The following is a 14,337-nucleotide window of genomic DNA, read 5'->3' as shown; positions in this document are numbered from 1 at the left end:
AACACCGACCCACACATTAACGAAGAACTGCACTTGATGAGCGCTAGTAACTGTGGCATGCGGGTTATCCTCACTCCAAACATGCGAATCGTGCATGTTGAAAACTTCATCACGCCCGAACGTTGATTCATCGGTAAACAACACAGAGGATGGAAATGTAGGATGCATTTCACACTGTTCAAGGTACCACTGCGAAAACTGTGCTCTGGATGGATAATCAACTGATTTCAGGTTGTGGACACGCTGTAAGTGAAATGGACGTTACAATTGCTCTCGAAGAACTGTTCTTACAGTCGTCTGATTCGTCCCCATGTTACGTGCAATTGCACGAGTGCTGATTGAAGGATAGCGCTCAACATGCTGCAAGACAGCTTCCTCAAATTGCAGCGTTCTTAAAGTGCGACCACATCCCTGTTTAGGTAATCTGCTAAATGACCCGGTCTCACGCAGGCGCTGGTACACAGCAGCAAAGGTTGTATGATGCGGGATACGGCGATTACAATATTGTTGTTGATACACCCGCTGTGCAGCTCGTCCGTTGTGGTGCGGTACGTAGTACGCACCAACCATATCAGTGAACTCACTCCAGGTATATCGCTCCATAGTAAAAAAGACACAATGCACTACTACACTGGTGGACAGCAGTTGCCTACAACTGAAGAGCGTAATACGACCCCTATTAACTAAAGATCGTAATACGGCCTCTAACAACTGAAGAGCGTAATACGGCCTCCACTGGTTTAAATAATCCCCATAGGAAAAAATGACATTAGGGAAAAATATTTGTTTCGATGTCCCCTACAATCTCCCAGAGTTTGTCGGTTTAAATACTTTTCACCCTGTATTACGAACTTTATTCCTTAACAATTACAACCATCTTTACAAAAATTACTTCTAAAAATATGACTCTGCCATGAAATCAGGTAACAAAGTGGTGAAGGAGTCTGAGGTAAGGCCATGTGAGCAGATAACTTTGCTTAATACAAGTGACCCAAACCAATAAAGGAAAAACCGTGCTAAATGTCTGCCTTTATCACAATCATGATAAATTAACCCATCCCCTGGCCCTCCGACCCCCCCCCCTTCCACCCTGAAACCCCAACACCCTTCGACCCCCCCTGATCCTTCAAAACCCGACTGTGCCTACAACACGACGCCCCAGCCCCCTGTCACCCTGACCGTGCCAATCCTTCTGAACCCCCTTGCCCCCCCCCCCACCCCCTGATGCCCCGGAGCCCCTGATCCCCCTGACACTGCAGACCCCCCCCCCCCCGACTCCCCCCAAACCCACCAACCACCAAACCCTAACCTAATGATAAAACAGATCTCGCACTAGGCTAATCTAGAGCCTCTCCATTGAACGGAAACGTAAAATTTTGTCTTAAAAACAATTTTGTTTGAAACAGAAAACAAACCAGCCGTTTCCACTGACATTGGGCGATGCACTAAAGACATCATGAGCAGCATTTTTTGCCTTGTTCCATGTGACAAAAACCAAATAACCTAACCCAACCTACCCTAACTACCTGCGAACAGCCAATGCAGTGACAACATTAACTGAACATCTTATCACTTCTCAAATCAGTCTTTACAAAATCATGTTTCCAAAAAGCAACATCCTCTGCATGTGCACTTGCACCTTTCTGTTCTACTAATTATTTCCAGACTGCTAATTAGTGTGATGAACCCCCAGATCTCTCACTTACTTCTCAGTGAATGTTACACTGGCAACGACAATGCTACTGACAATGACAGGTCACTGATATAAGAACGTAGGCTTCCGCGGCAGGTGTCATAGTGATTAAAATTCTTCTGGGTATTATGCTGCGTCATTGCTAAAAACTAACAACAAATTAAACTAAAAACCGACGTTTCGGCTGAATTGCAACGGCATTCCTCAGGGCACGACTGGTTTTGCATAGGGATAGGTAATTCTATTTACGACAGACTATCGATGTCTGACGTCACTGTTGTAAAACTGTTAATTGGTCCTCTAATATGATTGGCTAGTCATGACGTATAGGAAGATGGAAAGAAAGAGGCTATTCGTGGATGTCCATGTCGTCAACGATTGGTAGCTGTCCGCCAATCAGCGTACGGCTTCTGGTCGGCAAGTTTTCCTCCTGGTGTGCGCGGAAGTCGACTGACAGTTGCCCTACAGCTGTTTGTGCAGATACGTCCATGTCCCGTGTAGCTTCTGCCCCGCGACCGCTCGCGGCCCGTTGGACTGGGATGGCCGGCAGCCAGGACGCCGGGAGTTTGTAGCCATCTTCTCTGTGATGTTGTCAGGCTGCTTAATAATTTCGATCGCCTCCCGTATTTTGCGTTCTCCCATCCACGGTTCTTTCGCCCGTACTCGGGCTTCCTGGAACCTGATAGGTTGTCCATAGTCACGGTGGTGTTCCGCTATCGCCGATTTATTATGTTGTTGTAGTCGTACATAGCGTTCGTGTTCTGATACTCGTAGGCTGACAGGTCTCTCTGTTTCTCCTATGTAGGCAGCTCCGCATACACCGTAGTTCGTAAACACCTGCAGTGTTAAGAACGTTGACTACATCTTTGTCTCGCGGTTCTAGGCGCGCAGTCCGGAACCGTGCGACTGCTACGGTCGCAGGTTCGAATCCTGCCTCGGGCATGGATGTGTGTGATGTCCTTAGGTTAGTTAGGTTTAAGTAGTTCTAAGTGACTGATGACCACAGCAGTTGAGTCCCATGGTGCTCAGAGCCATTTGAACTACGAGGGCAGTTCAATAAGTAATGCAACACATTTTTTTCTGAAACAGGGGTTGTTTTATTCAGCATTGAAATACACCAGGTTATTCCCCAATCTTTTAGCTACACAACACTATTTTTCAACGTAATCTCCATTCAATGCTACGGCCTTACGCCACCTAGAAATGGGGGCCTGTATGCCTGCGCGGTACCATTCCACTGGTCGATGTTGGAGCCAACGTCGTACTGCATCAATAACTTCTTCATCATCCGCGTAGTGCGTCCCACGGATTGCGTCCTTCATTGGGCCAAACATATGGAAATCCGACGGTGCGAGATCGGGGCTGTAGGGTGCATGAGGAAGAACAGTCCACTGAAGTTTTGTGAGCTCCTCTCGGGTGCGAAGACTTGTGTGAGGTCTTGCGTTGTCATGAAGAAGGAGAAGTTCGTTCTGATTTTTGTGCCTACGAACACGCTGAAGTCGTTTCTTCAATTTCTGAAGAGTAGCACAATACACTTCAGAGTTGATCGTTTGATCATGGGGAAGGACATCGAACAGAATAACCCCTTCAGCGTCCCAGAAGACTGTAACCATGACTTTACCGGCTGAGGGTATGGCTTTAAACTTTTTCTTGGTAGGGGAGTGGGTGTGGCGCCACTCCATTGATTGCCGTTTTGTTTCAGGTTCGAAGTGATGAACCCATGTTTCATCGCCTGTAACAATCTTTGACAAGAAATTGTCACCCTCAGCCACATGACGAGCAAGCAATTCCGCACAGATGGTTTTCCTTTGCTCTTTATGCTGTTCGGTTAGACAACGAGGGACCCAGCGGGAACAAACCTTTGAATATCCCAACTGGTGAACAATTGTGACAGCACTACCAACAGAGATGTCAAGTTGAGCACTGAGTTGTTTGATGGTGATCCGTCGATCATCTCGAACGAGTGTGTTCGCACGCTCCGTCATTGCAGGAGTCACAGCTGTGCACGGCCGGCCCGCACGCGGGAGATCAGACAGTCTTGCTTGACCTTGCGGCGATGATGACACACGCTTTTCCCAACGACTCACCGTGCTTTTGTCCACTGCCAGATCTCCGTAGACATTCTGCAAGCGCCTATGAATATCTGAGATGCCCTGGTTTTCCGCCAAAAGAAACTCGATCACTGCCCGTTGTTTGCAACGCACATCCGTTACAGACGCCATTTTAACAGCTCCGTACAGCGCTGCCACCTGTCGGAAGTCAATGAAACTATACGAGACGAAGCGGGAATGTTTGAAAATATTCCACAAGAAATTTCCGGTTTTTTCAATCAAAATTGGCCGAGAAAAAAAATGTGTTGCATTACTTATTGAACTGCCCTCGTACATCCTTGGTAGAACCTATCATTTCGTGGATCCTGTGATTGCTTCGAAAAATCGGTTTGAAACCTCGTCGGCGGAGAATGTTGCCTAGCCGTTCAGTGACGCCTTTTACATATGGTAAGTGTACCAGTGGAAGCTTTTCTTCTTTACCTTCTTCTATAGTTCAATTCTTTTATCTTGGCGGCTCGCGCATGCCTGCCTAGACGCGGGAGATTGCTGCGTTGCCAGTTGCACACAACGCACGCGCCAAGAGAAGCAGCGCCATAGTATAGCATAGTTCGCAAGCTTACGTTTAGGGGGGAGCGCGCAGTTCATGAAGTAAAGCCACCACGGCCGCATTAACCCTTTCGCTGCTACAAAGACGTGCTCCCTGCATTCCGCGCTGTGGGCGATTTTGTCACTGCACTGCTCGCCTGTGCAGACACATTGTGTTCCGACTGCTTTGACACTCTTTATCGTTCGATTCCACAAAAACTATTTGGCTCAAAAATCAGATTTTTACCTGTCTTCTTGACTGATACCTACCCCCCACAAATGACTTAATTTTGTTTCGATGTTCAACGCAGTTATTATGCAGCATTAAATATAGTAAACCATTGCACGAAATTGTGAAGAGTTTGCAAAGGTAAAGTCCATAGAGTATACTTTCCGGATGGTCGATTTTAGTTGCCACAATGTTGATAATGAAATGAGGACAAGATACCTATATATTTCATTTAATTTAAGTACCACATAAGTGTCGTATGTAATATTGAGAAATATTCCACCTTTCGCGACTGTAACAAAAGTTTTACTTACACTGAGCACGTTTGGCTTTATTTTAAAACACTTCAATCAATCAAAAGGAAGTAGACAAAATACATTACACAAAACTGTGGACTTACAAAAACATTAGGACTTGAATATACCGTCTGTCAGTGAAGTGCTCAGAGCTATGTCAAATATAATTTTGTGTGTGGCTCACACAAACAGCATTTATTTGCTAAAACACTGCTGAGCCAACACGAACGGTGAATATTGTGCTACCGCAGCACAAAACTACGAAAGGTGACTTGGCAATGGAGGACACAAAATACAGTCCTCTTATGATGCTTCAAAGAGAGAAACGCGTCTGGTCTAAATAAGTCGCTTATTACAGTTGAAGAAGAGGGATATATTTCAATACCATTGGTAAAACTGTGACTGTGGAACAAAAACAAGAAATAGAACATGAATACCATTGTGTATGTGCCATACCTTTCACCGATGGAAGTGCTTTAAAATAAAGCCAAACGCGCCCTGTGTAAATAAAACTTTTATTACAGTCGCGAAAGACGGAATATTTCTCAATATTACATACGACACCTATGTGGTACTTAAATTAAATGAGATATTGTTATACAGTAAATATTATATGAAATTTAGGTATCTTGTCCACATTTCATTCTCAACATTGTGGCAACTAAAATCGACCATACGGAAAGTATACGCTATGGACTTTTACCTCAGCAAACTCTTCAAAATTTCGTGCAATGGTTTACTACATTTAATGCTGCAAATCAAAACAAAATTAAGTCATTTATGGGGGGAAGGTATCAGTCAAGAATACGTGTAAAAATCAAATTTTTTGGCCAAATAGTTTTTGTGAAATCGAATGATAAGTGTGTCAAAGCAGTGGGAACACCATGTGTCTGCACAGGCGAGAAGTGCAGTGATGACAAAATCGCGCACAGCGCGGAATGCGGGGAGCACGTGTCTGCAGCAGCGAAAAAGTTAATGAAGAGGCAAAGCACTAGAAATTTCATTCAAACGAATAAAATTCGTGAAGTAAGGCACTCCAATATTGTTTTTAAATAAAGAAAATGTGAAGCACCACACAAGGTTTGAACTCATAACCTTTCTCTTGGCAGCCCAACACCTTAACCGTTCCGCTACCCCAGCTCATCGAACAGTACGCCTCCATAAGGACTCTAACACCTCACGCAACTACTTATAAACACTGTTGGTATGACTATGAATTACTCATTCTTCGTCGAAGTACAATAGGAAATAAACAATTACCGCTGTTCTTTATTGCGAAAAAGCAGTTCGTGAGATTGAAACAAACACCTTTCCTTGCTATCGCCTGAATTAGGAGTCTTATTGCTTGTTTGGTTTAATTAATTAATAGAATATGAAGCAACTGGTATAAAGAATGCTTTTTCCAAACTTTCTATAAAAGAAAGTCTGCTATCAAGACATTGCTTTTGTTCTATTACTTTATTTATGACTGAACGTTTCTAAAACTGAAGACACTCGTCCGTGCTCTGCACTGCAGTCGAGATCTGGCAACGTCGTTCTCTGTTCATTGGCTGACTGTGTTTTGTGACGTCAGATGCGCAGAACGAACCTAAACTCGGCCGCCAAGATATATAACGCGCACTTTAGTGTTCTGCTCCGTTTGGTTTTAGCTTCCTTGCTTATGATTTTGTCATCATAGCCGTTGGCACGAAACGTGTGTTGTAGCTCCTTTAATTCTTCTTTGATGTTATTTTCAGCGCTTATCCGGTAGGCTCGAGCAGTTAACGTATGCAGGACAGTATACTTTTGAGCTGGGTGGTGGTGGCTCTCCGCGTACAGGTAGCGATTAGTGTGCGTTGGTTTCCGGTACACTTTGTGTCCCAGTTTACCTTCGGCAGCTCTGTATAATTCCACATCCAGAAATGGCAAGGAACGATTGTTTTCGGTCTCATGTTTGAACTTTATATTTTTGTGCAGGCTATTTAAGTGCTGGAGGAAGTTTCCCAATTCCGTTTCACCGTGAGGCCAGGTAACGAATGTGTCGTCCACATATCGTAGCTAACAACTGGGACGTAACGGAGCAGAAGCTAGGGCCGTTTGCTCAAAGGCTTCCATGAAGATGTCCGCAGCTACAGCGTAGAGCGGAGACCCCATTGCCAGTCCATCTAACTGTTCGTAATATGTTCCCCACCAGGTGAAGTACGTAGATAGCAGGCATAAGCGCACCAGATCGTAGATATCTGGTGGGATCCGATCCTGTCGAATGCGCATAGTCTCCTCAATAGGAACGTTAGTGAAGAGAGACTTGATGTCAAAACTGACCATAATGTCTGATGGCTTTATTCGCTGTTCCCTAATCAGTTGTGGGAAGAGTCTTTCACGTGGGAGTCTGTTTGTCCCACAAGACGGCGTAACTTACGTGCCAGATGTTTCGCAACATAATACGTAGGTGGATCTATTCCGTTCACTATGGGCCTCAGCGGCTAACCCTCCTTATGGAGCTTAGGTACTCCGTAGATTCTAGGAGGAACAGGCACCTTGGTGATTAGTCTCTTGGATGTGTCAGGATCAATTCTCGAGTCCTTTACGAGGGCCTTCGTATTTCTGCCTATCCTCGCCGTCGGGTCACTCCTTAGTACTCTGTAAATGGGGTTGCTTAGCAGTTCGTCCATCTTCGTTTCATATTCAGAAGTGTCCATCAGAACCGTAGCGTTTCCTTTGTCCGCATGTAGGACCACAATATCCTTGTTGTTCCTGAGCTACTTTATGGCCTGTCTTTCTTCACGTGTGATATTGGCTCTGGGTGGTTTTGCTGTTTGTGAAATTCTCACAGTTTCCTGCCTTATCTTTTCTGCTTCTGCTTCTGCATTCATATTAGAGGGCCAATTAAAAGTTTTACAACAGTGACGTCAGACATCGATAGACTGTAATAAATAGAAGCACCTACCCCATGCAAAACCAGTCGTGCCCTGAGGAAGGCCTTTGCAATTCGGCCAAAATGTCGGTTTTAGTTTATTATTGTTGTTAGTTTTGAGCAATGACGCGACATAATACCCAGAAGAATTTTAATCACAATGACAAGTCACTTTGCTAGTCCTCAGAACCTCTTTGGTGTAACACATCGACTCAAAACTTCTTTTTCAAAAATATTTAGTGCACAGTAATGAAGTATAAAAAGAGAGCCCACATCACTTCGTTGCATATCAAAAGCTAGAAACCTTACAAAAATAGTACATATAGCTTATGGGTGGTAAGGCCACGTCTTACACAGACCACGTGACGGGCCCATGATGATAAGCCGTTCTACGAGGTGTGTTCAATAAGTAATGCAGCATTTTTTTTCTCGGCCAATTTTGGTTGAAAAATGCGGAATTCGTTGCGGGAGGTCGTGGAATATTCTCTCTTCAGTGCCTATAGTTCGTTAAAGTTCCGATAGGTGATTGCGCCATACGTCGCCTTCAAAATAGCGTTTGTTCCGAGGAAAGAGCTGTCTCTGAATTTATTTTTGCGGAAAACCAGAACATCGCAGATATTTATAGGCGCTTGTTGCATATCTATGGAGACCTGGTAGTGACAAAAGCACAGTGAGTCGTTGAGCGAGATGTCTGTCATGGCTGCAATAAGGTCGCACAAACTTGTCTGATCACCGCGTGCCGGCCGGTCGCACACATCTGTGACTTCTGCAATGTTGGAACGTGCGGACACTCTCAATCGAGGTGATCGACGGATCAGAGTCAAACAATGAAGGATGCACCCCAAGGGAAGCAGTACATAGATGACGGGGAGGTTATTGATGCAGCAAGACACTGGCTCCGATGCCGACCATTCGGGTGGTACCATACAGGCATACATCTGCATCTACATTTATACTCCGCAAGCCACCCAATGCTGTGTAGTGGAGGGTACTTTACGTGCCACTGTCATTGCCTCCCTTTCCTGTTGCAGTCGCGTATGGTTCGCGGGAAGGACGACTGCCAGAAAGTCTCCGTACGCGCTCGAAACTCTCTAATTTTACATTCGTATCCCCCATGAACCATGGACCTTGCCGTTGGTGGGGAGGCTTGCGTGCCTCAGCGATACAGATGGCCGTACCGTAGGTGCAACCACAACGGAGGGGTGTCTGTTGAGAGGCCAGACAAACATGTGGTTCCTGAAGAGGGGCAGCAGCCTTTTCAGTAGTTGCAGGGGCAACAGTCTGGATGATTGACTGATCTGGCCTTGTAACATTAACCAAAACGGCCTTGCTGTGCTGGTACTGCGAACGGCTGAAAGCAAGGGGAAACTACAGCCGTAATTTTTCCCGAAGGCATGCAGCTTTACTGTATGATTAAATGATGATGGCGTCCTCTTGGGTAAAATATTCCGGAGGTAAAATAGTCCCCCATTCGGATCTCCGGGCGGGGACTACTCAAGAGGACGTCCTTATCAGGAGAAAGAAAACTGGCACTCTACGGATCGGAGCGTGGAATGTCAGATCCCTTAATCGGGCAGGAAGGTTAGAAAATTTAAAAAGGGAAATGGATAGGTTAAAGTTAGATATAGTGGGAATTAGTGAAGTTCGGTGGCAGGAGGAACAAGACTTTTGGTCAGGTGATTACAGGGTTATAAATACAAAATCAAATAGGGGTAATGCAGGAGTAGGTTTAATAATGAATAAAAAAATAGGAGTGCGGGTTAGCTACTACAAACAGCATAGTGAACGCATTATTGTGGCCAAGATAGACACAAAGCCCATGCCTACTACAGTAGTACAAGTTTATATGCCAACTAGCTCTGCAGATGATGAAGAAATTGATGAAATGTATGACGAGATAACAGAAATTATTCAGGTAGTGAAGGGAGACGAAAATTTAATAGTCATGGGTGACTGGAATTCGTCAGTAGGAAAAGGGAGAGAAGGAAACATAGTAGGTGAATATGGATTGGGGGGAAGAAATGAAACAGGAAGCCGCCTAGTAGAATTTTGCACAGAGCATAACTTAATCATAGCTAACACTTGGTTCAAGAATCATAAAAGAAGGTTGTATACCTGGAAGAATCCTGGAGATACTAATAGGTATCAGATAGATTATATAATGGTAAGACAGAGATTTAGGAACCAGGTTTTAAATTGTAAGACATTTCCAGGGGCAGATGTGGATTCTGACCACAATCTATTGGTTATGAACTGCAGATTGAAACTGAAGAAACTGCAAAAAGGTGGGAATTTAAGGAGATGGGACTTGGATAAACTGAAAGAACCAGAGGTTGTAGAGAGTTTCAGGGAGAGCATAACAATTGACAGGAATGGGGGAAAGAAATACAGTAGAAGAAGAATGGGTAGCTCTAAGGGATGAAGTAGTGAAGGCAGCAGAGGATCAAGTAGGTAAAAAGACGAGGGCTAATAGAAATCCTTGGGTAACAGAAGAAATATTGAATTTAATTGATGAAAGGAGAAAATATAAAAATGCAGTAAATGAAGCAGGCAAAAGGGAATACAAACGTCTTAAAAATGAGATCGACAGAAAGTGCAAAATGGCTAAGCAGGGATGGCTAGAGGACAAATGTAAGGATGTAGAGGCTTGTCTCACTAGGGGTAGGATAGATACTGCCTACAGGAAAATTAAAGAGACCTTTGGAGAGAAGAGAACCACTTCTATGAATATCAAGAGCGCAGATGGCAACCCAGTTCTAAGCAAAGAAGGGAAGGCAGAAAGGTGGAAGGAGTATATAGAGGGTTTATACAAGGGCGATGTACTTGAGGACAATATTATGGAAATGGAAGAGGATGTAGATGAAGATGAAATGGGAGATACGATACTGCGTGAAGAGTTTGACAGAGCACTGAAAGACCTGAGTCGAAACAAGGCCCCGGGAGTAGACAACATTCCATTAGAACTACTGATGGCCCTGGGAGAGCCAGTCATGACAAAACTCTACCATCTGGTGAGCAAGATGTATGAGACAGGCGAAATACCCACAGACTTCAAGAAGAATATAATAATTCCAATACCAAAGAAAGCAGGTGCTGACAGATGTAAAAATTACCGAACTATCAGTTTAATAAGTCACAGCTGCAAAATACTAACGCGAATTCTTTACATACGAATGGAAAAACTGGTAGAAGCGGACCTCGGGGAAGATCAGTTTGGATTCCGTAGAAATGTTGGAACACGTGAGGCAATACTAACCTTACGACTTATCTTAGAAGAAAGATTAAGAAAAGGCAAACCTACGTTTCTAGCATTTGTAGACTTAGAGAAAGCTTTTGACAACGTTAACTGGAATACTCTCTTTCAAATTCTGAAGGTGGCAGGGGTAAAATACAGGGAGCGAAAGGCTATTTACAATTTGTACAGAAACCAGATGGCAGTTATAAGAGTCGAGGGGCATGAAAGGGAAGCAGTGGTTGGGAAATGAGTGAGACAGGGTTGTAGCCTCTCCCCGATGTTATTCAATCTGTATATTGAGCAAGCAGTAAAGGAAACAAAAGAAAAATTCGGAGTAGGTATTAAAATTCATGGAGAAGAAGTAAAAACTTTGAGGTTCGCCGATGACATTGTAATTCTGTCAGAGACAGCAAAGGACTTGGAAGAGCAGTTGAACGGAATGGACAGTGTCTTGAAAGGGGGATATAAGATGAACATCAACAAAAGCAAAACGAGGATAATGGAATGTAGTCAAATTAAATCGGGTGATGCTGAGGGGATTAAACTAGGAAATGAGACACTTAAAGTAGTAAAGGAGTTTTGCTATTTAGGGAGTAAAATAACTAATGATGGTCGAAGTAGAGAGGATATAAAATGTAGACTGGCAATGGCAAGGAAAGCGTTTCTCAAGAAGAGAAATTTGTTAACATCAAGTATAGATTTAAGTGTCAGGAAGTCATTTCTGAAAGTATTTGTATGGAGTGTAGCCATGTATGGAAGTGAAACATGGACGATAACTAGTTTGGACAAGAAGAGAATAGAAGCTTTCGAAATGTGGTGCTACAGAAGAATGCTGAAGATAAGATGGGTAGATCACGTAACTAATGAGGCGGTATTGAATAGGATTGGGGAGAAGAGAAGTTTGTGGCACAACTTGACTAGAAGAAGGGATCGGTTGGTAGGACATGTTTTGAGGCATCAAGGGATCACAAATTTAGCATTGGAGGGCAGCGTGGAGGGTAAAAATCGTAGAGGGAGACCAAGAGATGAATACACTAAGCAGATTCAGAAGGATTTTGGTTGCAGTAGGTACTGGGAGATGAAGAAGCTTGCACAGGATAGAGTAGCATGGAGAGCTGCATCAAACCAGTCTCAGGACTGAAGACCACAACAACAACAACAACAACATCTCCTCTGGAGGTACAAGTAGGGGGAAGCAATACAGGGTGATTCAAAAAGAATACCACAACTTTAAAAATGTGTATTTAATGAAAGAAACATAATATAACCTTCTGTAATACATCATTACAAAGAGTATTTAAAAAGGTTTTTTTTTTACTCAAAAACAAGTTCAGAGATGTTCAATATGGCCCCCTCCAGACACACGAGCAATATCAACCCGATACTCCAAGTCGTTCCACACTCTCTGTAGCATATCAGGCGTAACAGTTTGGATAGCTGCTGTTATTTCTCGTTTCAAATCATCAATGGTGGCTGGGAGAGGTGGCCGAAACACCATATCCTTAACATACCCCCATAAGAAAAAATCTCAGGGGGAAGATCAGGGCTTCTTGGAGGCCAGTGATGAAGTGCTCTGTCACGGGCTGCCTGGCGGCCGATCCATCGCCTCGGGTAGTTGACGTTCAGGTAGTTATGGACAGATAAGTGCGCCGGCCGAAGTGGCCGTGCAGTTAAAGGCGCTGCAGTCTGGAACCGCAAGACCGCTACGGTCGCAGGTTCGAATCCTGCCTCGGGCATGGATGTTTGTGATGTCCTTAGGTTAGTTAGGTTTAACTAGTTCTAAGTTCTAGGGGACTAATAACCTCAGCAGTTCAGTCCCATAGTGCTCAGAACCATTTGAACCATTTTTGACAGATAAGTGCCAATGTGGTGGCGCTCCATCCTGCTGAAATATGAATTGTTGTGCTTCTTGTTCGAGCTGAGGGAACAGCCAATTCTCTAACATCTCCAGATACTGTAGTCCAGTTACAGTAGCACCTTCGAAGAAAACGGGACCAAACACTTTATTGGCTGAAATGGCACAGAAAACGTTCACCTAGGCGAGTCACGTTCATACTGAGTTGGTATCCGCGGATTCTCAGTGCCCACAATACTTCGTTCGAAATGCACGCTGAACAACTGTCGTCGATTCACTTCTGCCGTACTCAATAACACAAAAAGCTTTCTGTTGAGCGGTCGCCATCTTAGCATCAACTGACGCTGACGCCTAGTCAACAGCGCCTCAAGCGAACAAATGTACAATTAAATGAAACTTTATAGCTCCCTTAATTCGCCGACAGATAGTGCTTAGCTCTGCCTTTTGTCTTTGCAGAGTTTTAAATTCCTGTATATTCGATACCTCATCCAGAAACGCACCCTCTCGAAACCTAGACAGCAAGCTACACCGCGATGCTGAGCGCCTTTCTTGCCGAGTCTGCCACTTGAGTTTGCTAAACATCTCCGTAATGCTATCACGCTTACCAAATAACCCTGTGACGAAACGCGCCGCTCTTCTTTGGATCTTCTCTATATCGACCCGACCTGGTACGGATCCCACACTGATGAGCAATACTCAGTAAGGAGAGTATGGTTGTCGCATTGAACGGAAATTATGCGGGAAAATTGGGTTTTGTGGCCAAAAGATTTTGCGAATAATATGGTATTAGAATCTTAAATAAAAAGAAACTGCTTGCAGAAAAAAAGAAATGTGTTGCGTTACTTCTTGAATGTCCCTCGTATTTCGACAGGCAGGCTTCTGGTCACCTGGCTGAAAGCTGTCCAAAAGGATACAAACAAAAGGCGACTGTCGAAACAAGATTCCATGCCTGTGTCACATGATTAGGAAAGCTGATAGTAGCGTCTGGCAGTGCGAGAGGAAGAAGGAAAGCAAGAAGAATAAGCAGATGAGAGAGGGCGCGCTGGTACCCATAACTTGCCTGGCTTTGCGACGCAGCTAAGTATCTTTCCGCAGAAAGGTACAGCAGATTAGTCCCGCTGCTCGGTCGCAGTCCAGGGCGTGGAAAAAAAAAAAAAAAAAAACGTCTAAAAGGAGAGCAAATTTTCTTGTGTAATGACTGGGGGAAGACACGGACTGCGGCAAGCACGTAATCTCGGTGCAGCGTTGCCCCGAATAATTGAACCGCTTTCGCCAGGGTGGTGGACCTCTTCCTCGAACAAGTGGGAGAGGTAGGCGGACACTTGCGGCGAGGGTTCAGCGACCGCCCGCCGACGGAGGCTGCAGCCCGGCCTGGAACGCATCAATCAAGGGGTCTGGACGCGGTTGCTGGACGTGGACGTCTACTGGACGGGGGACGGGGGGGGGGGGGGGGGGGTTGTCCACAAATTACCGGCCGGCGTGGTATGCGTTCGGAGCGCT

This window comes from Schistocerca nitens, chromosome 1, assembly GCF_023898315.1.
Source record: "Schistocerca nitens isolate TAMUIC-IGC-003100 chromosome 1, iqSchNite1.1, whole genome shotgun sequence".
Taxonomy (NCBI): Eukaryota; Metazoa; Arthropoda; class Insecta; order Orthoptera; family Acrididae; genus Schistocerca; species Schistocerca nitens.
Note: the sequence above shows the minus strand (reverse complement) of the source record.